Here is a 7,891-nt window from a genome sequence, read left to right on the forward strand (position 1 = left end):
TTTTTTTTACTTCTTCCTTATTTTCCTCAACCCCTTTTCAGATTATTTGAATTTGTTTCCATATCATTCTTCTGAATTTCCTCTCAGGCATATCCAAATCCCACTCCTCCTCCTCTATAAAGCCTTTGTCTGTCTCCAGTTCATTTGTGTCAGTTCCCCTCTTCTGTTTATGGACATGCTTTGATAAAGTTTATTGTTTCTTATTGTTCATGGTTATTGTTTTATTATTAATAATATGATCAGGAGATGGACTTCCCTTTTTGTCTGTAATGCATAGCAGATGTTGTTGGGTCTTGTCTAAGTGGTGGAGTATTATGTTGTAGCTTGGCTATATGGCCACAATTGCTACTTCTTCTTATGGGATGTAAGAAGTATAATAAGACCCCACCCCAGGAGGGAAGTGTAGTCAAAAGGACAAAAAGCAGAAGTAATATAAGCTCATGGACAGAAAGCACCACATTGGTCAGATATGTGGCTTTGGTTAACTTTTTCTGTTCCTTGTCCCTCCAGAACAGCCGCTGGAGGATCCCCGCTGCTAGCTAGGAGTGGGGGCAGGCGGCTTAGATGCAGAGACAGATGGGGGATGATGGATAACATCAAAAAGCCACAGCCAACTTTCTCACACTCTCTGTGCATGGGTGAGCTGCACCCGGCCGATTTTTATTGGGATCTTAAGCCAGGGCAGGGAGACTTGGGGCGGGAGGAAGCTATATCGCCTCTTGCCCTTCTGGGAGATGCTGCTTTCCGAACAGGCCAGCCTTGGCCCCACCCTCTAAACTCTGCAGTCGCAGGAGTGACCCGCGGTCCCAGCAGGAAAGAGTCCCAAAATATGTGCTTTTCTTTATCCTTATTAGCACGATTTCACAAAGATGTGGGTTCAGGAGACTTTATGATAGTTTAAAAGCCGTGGGAATGGTATATGAACATTTCTTTTGTGAGATACCACTCGTTTTTCCCCCAGAGCACATCCCTACCTTACTTCCCTGGCTGTCCTGCCATACCAGAAGCCTAGGCTACCCCTCGAAAGCTTGTAAGCCAGTCACTTATTGCATATGTAGCCCCCCACTCCAAATTTTGGATAGCCAATGTCCAAGTTGTCCATCCTTATCTACTCTGTGTATCAAGAGGATGGGAATGATCATCACTGTATAAATTTGTGCCTTTTTGAGCTACTGCATCCATAGGTGTAGGTCAAGTTCATCTAATTTTATCAGAGTACTCTTTTTCCCCTCTTCTTTTTTCTTGTAGTTGAGCTCTGATCATCCAGCAATTGAAGCCAGGGCAAGTGGATATTATCTGCAAGTGTGGGTGTTCTTGTGCATATTCCCTCACTTCTTATCAGCTGGATGCTTCACTCTACACTCTAGTCCTCTGTGGCTATGTCACTGATTCTGGGCCCAGGAGTCCTTAGGTCCTGCCATACTGCTGGCCAACCAGGTCTCCACCTGGGTTCGCAGGAGTCTATTGAATGTGGTATGACTTAGCTTGCAGCTTCATTGCTCCGTTTCCCTCACTTCACCAACATGATCTCCAGTCAGAGCGCATGTCTGCTCATGTATTCTCATTGAGATTTAGCCTTGGAAGGGGGTTTGCCCTGAGGGAATCCGACCACTTGTCTTCATGTCTCTTGGGTGAGCAACTTACTTGTTGTTGGAGCAGTTAATTAGACTGCCATTATTTTTATTTTTCCTGTCTGTCTTTCTTTCAAGAAGTATCTTCTGTTTTTTCTAGCTGGTCCAGGCTGGTCCACTTGTCCTTTCAAGTGGAAATTGCCCACCTGAGAAGATTCTGGATGGAGTTCAGGATTCCACTTGTAGTCAAAAGCAATGCAGTGGCTCTGCAGGAAGCTTCCTTCACTAGACAAGTTGTAGCCCCATTTTAGGTATTACAATCAGTTATAAGCATAAGACGGCCTTACAAGCTTTCTAAGGTGATATTTCTGGCTATTCCTTTTTCTCCATCTCAAGTGTCTTTTTTATAATGGAATGTAAGGGAAACCAAGATTCAAAAGACAGCCAAGTTTCTTAATATTATTTTCTTCCTTTTTCCCATTCAAACCATGCCTCAATTCCTGCATCCCAGAGCCCTGTTTTTCCAATGTTGTGAATACATCATTATATACCTCTGTCCCACATAGCCCATTCAAACCTGCCTAAGTGTTCTCCTCCCAGCCTTGTTCTTCCATCCCTTTCCCCTTCTTGTGTATTCCCCGCTTCCTAGCACCTAAACTATGCTGTGTCTATTCCCTACTTTGTACTCCACTTCCCCTTCCTAGGATTATGTTGAGAATTTTTGCTTTCTTAGTGATGTCCTTGCATGATTTTGATATGAGGGTTGTGCTTGCTTCATAAAATTGAAAGTTTTCCATCCTCCTGTATATTCTGGAATAATTTGAGTAGAATTGGTGGCAGCTCTTCCCTGAATGTTTGGTAGAACTCAGCAGTAAAGCCATCTGGGCCTGGACTTCTTTTGGTTGGGAGTTTTTTGATGACATGATCAATCTCTTCTTTTGTTATGGGTCTGTTCAGGTTTTCTACTTCACTGTGTGTAAGTTCAGGTAGGTCATGTTTATATAAAAATGTATCCATCTCTTCTAAGTTTTCAAATTTGTTGGAGTACAATTTTTCATAGTACTCTGTTATTATCCTTTTGAGTTCCTTTGGTTCCAGTGTACCATCACCTGTGTGGTTTCAAATGCGTGTTATTTGTGTCTTCTCTGTCTTTTATTTTGTTAGGTTTGCCAATGGTCTGTCAATTTTGTTAATTCTTTCAAGGAACCAGATTCTGTCCTGTTGATTGTTTCTATAATTTTTATGATTTCTATCTCATTTATTTCTGTTCTAATCGTTTTTATTTCTTTTCTTTTGGTGGATGTAGGTCCCCTATGTTGGTCAGTGTCTAATTGTTGAAGATGCTGTATTAATGTATTAATTTTGGTTCTTTCTTCTTTTTGGATGTGTGCATTTATTGCAATACGTTGTCCTCTCAGCAATGCTTTCACCATGTCTCAAAGATTTTGGTATGTTGTGTTTTCATTCTCATTTGTTTCTAGGAACGTTGTGAGTTCATGTTTAATTACTTTTACTATCCAGTCGCTTTTCAGCAGGGAACTATTCAGTTTCCATGTATTTTACTTTATATCCTTGGTCTTCCTACTGTTGATTTCTAATTTGATAGCATTGTGGTCTGAGAAGTTGCTTTGTAGTGTTCTGATGCTTTACATTTCTTGAGGTTTGTCTTGTGCCCTAACACATGGTCTATTCTAGAGTACGCTCCATGTGCACTGTTGTTGGGTTGAATGCTCAGTACACATCTATGAGATCCATTTGGCTGATTGTGTTGTTTAGTTCCTCTGTATCTTTGTTAAGTTTCTTTCTGGCTGATATATCCATTTTTGAAAGTGGTGTCTTAAAATCACCAACTATTGTTGTAAATACATCTTTTTCTTTCCTCTAATCTATTAGAGTTTGTTTTATACATTTTGAAGCTATTTCATTGGGAGCATAGATATTTATTATAGTTATGTCATTTTGTTCAATTGTCCCTTTAATCATGAGATAATGTCCATCTTTATCTATTATGCTGGGTTTTACACCAATAATTCTTAATTTATCCCTCTTCATGTTGTCCAACATGAATCTTAGACTGACTTCAAATTTTTATCCCTTTTTCTGCTCACTCTTTTATCTTAGAAGTATTGAGAGATTTTTTTCCAGCTCACTAGTTTGTGCTTACATTTCTTCAATTTTACTCCCTTGCCCTTTCACTGTATTGTCCATTTCTGATACTCTATTATTAATCATTCAGACCTCCTTTGTTGGTTTTTTATTGTTTCCAATGCTGTATCTATCTTATTTGGTTTTTCCTGTAGTGCTTATCTGACTTATTCCTTATTTTTCTGAAATTCTCTATAATATGTTTAGATACATTTCAATATCATTTTCTGAATTCCTTCTTATGTTTCCAAAGCCTGCCCTCCCTCCAATGTGAAGTCCAGGTCTACCTCCACCTCATTTTTTTCAGTCACTTTATCTTGTTTCTGTACATATGCTGCTGTGGTCATCTGTTTCTTGGGCATTTTCAGTAGTTATCTGTGACCTTAATAAGTAGATAAATGTATGTTGATGTTTTATTATGCTTTCTGGTTTTTTTCATGTATATTTGATCAGAATATGGGCTCTCCTTTTCACTCTTTTTATTTCTCCACTCAGAGTAACTGTTGCAGGTATTGGTTGCATAGCTGGTGTATGGAGCTGGCATTCTTTCTTGCCTGGATGGTTGGATTTTATAGGGTGTGATTATAGCTTTACTATATGGGCACAATTGCTGTCTCTTCTTAGGTAGTGTAGGGAGAGAAAGAGTCCCCTAAAGGTAAGGAGGGGACCAAGAAAACCCAGCAACAACAAAAAAGACATATTGGATACTATAGTCTATAATCACAGAAAAGAGAGAGAGGAAAGAAAAAAAAATGCAGAAATTCTGCAGCCAAATATGATTATGACTTTAATGTCCCTCAGTCAGCTTCTTACCTTCAAGGCCATCTGAGAAATTTCAAGATGACACTGTTGGTCATTATGACATTTTGGTCTGTTTGCTTTTTAGTCTGTCTCTATCCTACTCCACAATCCCCCTTCAGGCCTTTTCCCTAGTGATCCACAGTTCAGAGCCATCCATGGCTGTTTAATGCTGCTATTTGGTTTTAAAGTGGAAACTGTCCCTTTAAATTCTAAACAGATCTGTGCACATACATAGTAGAACCCTCAAGGTTTGGGATGTTGTTCACTCACTCAGGCACTCCCTTTAGTCAACAGAATGAAGACACACAGGAAGCGAGAGACCAATGAACAGAGACAAAAAAAAAAAAGATTGTCCATACCTTTACCTCCAAGAATTTGTCAGGTGTCCACGGTGGCTCTGATCCTACCCCTGTTCCATATCACCTAAGATGGCTCCCTACAAAACACTATTACAAGAGATGATATGAGATATATATAAAAAAAAAATGTATGCCCCTGGATAAGAAGACTTACTTTGTGAAAATGTCAATACTACCCAAAGCAATCTACACATATAATGCAATCCCAGTCAAGATTCCAATGACATTCTTTGCAGAGATAGAAATATATATATATATATATATATAAACTTTAAATGGAGAAGAAAGAGATCCAGGATAAGCAAAGCACTGCTTAAGAAGTAGAACAAAGTTGGAAGCCTCTCACTCCCTGATTTCAAAATTTACTACATGACTACAGTGGCCAAAAGAGCTTGGTACTGGTACAATGAAAGACGCATAGATCAACGGAACATAACTGAGAGTGGAGAAATTAGCCCTTCATCATACAGCCAAGTGATCTTTGACAGAGGGCCTAAATGCATTGAATGGAAAGGAGATGGTCTTTTCAACTATTGATGCTGGTAAAACTGGAAATTAATATTCAAAAGAATGAAACTAGACTTTACCTACACCATGAAAATAAACCAACTCAACATGGATTAAAGACCTAAATGTGAATCCTGGAATTATAAAGGTCATCAGTGAAAAAATAAGGAAACATTTTGTGAGGATTACTTTCATTAAGTCTGACATAACATGGGTTAAAAGAATGTAGCTTCTTTGAATGTTCTGCCCTGATAGTGTTTGTGAGAAAGAAAGCATACTGACCTGAGAAGACTTGGGTCAAGTATTTGTGTCAAGGATATTTGTGTAAATAAGAAGACCTAGTTCTGAGTGTTTCAGGTCAGAACATTCTCACATGTTTCTCTGTGCTCAACCTTATCTAAGAATTAATGTTGCTATCTATGTTTTCCTAAAGCTTGCAGAAATGAACTTTCTGTTTTGATAAAGTGTAATAAATATGAGGAGACAGAACAAGTCAGGAGGACTATTCTAATTCAAGAAAGTTCCTGTCCCCTATTCCTATTAGCTATTTGTTTTGTGTAGTATATTTGTCCACTCGGCATTTTCGCAGTACAGTAAACGCAACATATGGTGACCCCATGTGACTGGTGGCGAGCAAGTGGAGAAAGTCTATCGAACACTGATATTCAGCGGGGAAAAATGTGTCTGGGTCTACTTTATCTCAGTAAGAGAAGGTGCCAAGAGAGGACCTGCTATGGGTAATAAGTAAAATATTAGGGGATTTTCATCAGGGGTCAAGAATTGACTAAAGATTATATATATGCAACAGCTTTTGAAAGCAGCCTCATGCACAGTTGAACGTAAGGCTCTTCAAACTCTTTTGATATGCCTTAGGAATCACTCTCTCCTGTGTCCAGATTTAGGAATTTTGGATGTTGAACTCTAGGAACAGACAGATATAAAGTTAAAAAGGGATTTTGAAAAAGAAAGATTCATGTCTATTGATGTGATTACAACATGGAGCTTAGTCAGAACAGATCTTTGTCCTCTTCATGTAGAGGACTCTCCACAACTGCCATCACCACCTCCAACTGCACCTCCTTCTACAGACTTTAATAAAGAAATTAAAAATGAATATCCTCCACCACCTCCTGAGTCCTTTTGTCCTCCTAAAGAACTAGATGATTTTGTGACAATCATTCAGGGATGTATATTAGAGGAATCACGATTGTTGTTGTTGTTGTTATGTGCGATGGAGTGGGTTCCCACTCATAGTGACCCTGTATAGGGTTTCTAGGGCTGTATATGTTTACAGGAGCAGAAAGCCTCATCTCTCTCCAGCAGAAGAGCTGGTAGTTTCAAACTGCTGACCGTGAGATTAGGCATTTCATTCATAACCACTATGCTACCAGTGCTCCTTAGAGGCAGCATGATTAGGAGAACCTATTGCCTGTCCAGTAATATATGGAGCTAACAGGGTTCCTAGCCATGAGAATTTACCTTTCCAGGTTTTTTAAGGAATTAAACAAAAGTATAAGCGATTACAGTCTTCACAGTTCCCTTTGCTACAGGAATTTTACACAAAGTAGCCTCAAGTTATGTGTACATACCTCTGATTGGGTCAGGTTAATAAAGACTCTTATCACTTCTGTATAATATAATGTTTGGTGAATGGAATATAGGGTGGATCCATTGCTCAAGCTATGAGAAATTTAGATAATAAAATTCCTATAGGAGAAAACATGATTTTAGGGGACAACCCCTATAGAGGCTATGAGTCCAGTCTCAATAGGACAGACAACTGTTCCAGCAAAGTTCAGTTATCACATCACAGGCCTGAGCCAAGGCTCATGATCATAAAGAAACACAGGGGTCCTTTGCAAAGTATGTTAGGGAGCCCAAGAATCTTATTTGGATATTGCAAATATCCTCCAACTGGCCATTTAAAGGCAAATTGATCACCCTGTGACTGCAGAAACTCTTCTTTTACAACTAACTTATGAAAATGCTAATGCTTTTTTCTCAAAAGGTCTTGTCTTCCATTAGGACCACTACTAAAGAAATTGGAGACTTTATTAAGGGTTATCAGAATGTAGGAACTGTACCTCATAAAGCACAAGTACTTGCAGCAGTTTAAAAAACTCCTCAATCTTCATGCTTTAAATATGGAAGGCTAGGCCATATGGCTAGAGAATGCAATTCTAAGAAAGATATAAATACCAATAAACTCCCTTCTCTGCCTCCTTAAGGGAAATGAGCATTCAAGCTCAAAAATAATTCTAACAAAATAAGCTATTAAAGAAATTGGAATTATGATAAATACAGCCTTAAAATAAAAATCTTTTGTCCTGAATTGTGGACAATTGGATAATATGTTTATTCATTATATCTACTCCACATAGTCCTACTGGAATTCTAGGACAATTAAATCCTAATTTATTAATCTTAGAATGGCTATTTCTACGGCACACCTATAAAGAAATTTCACCTCATCTATTGATCTTTTACATCAAATGATTAAAAAAGGAA

Source organism: Chrysochloris asiatica, unplaced genomic scaffold (assembly GCF_000296735.1).
Source record: "Chrysochloris asiatica unplaced genomic scaffold, ChrAsi1.0 scaffold00208, whole genome shotgun sequence".
Taxonomy (NCBI): domain Eukaryota; kingdom Metazoa; phylum Chordata; class Mammalia; order Afrosoricida; family Chrysochloridae; genus Chrysochloris; species Chrysochloris asiatica.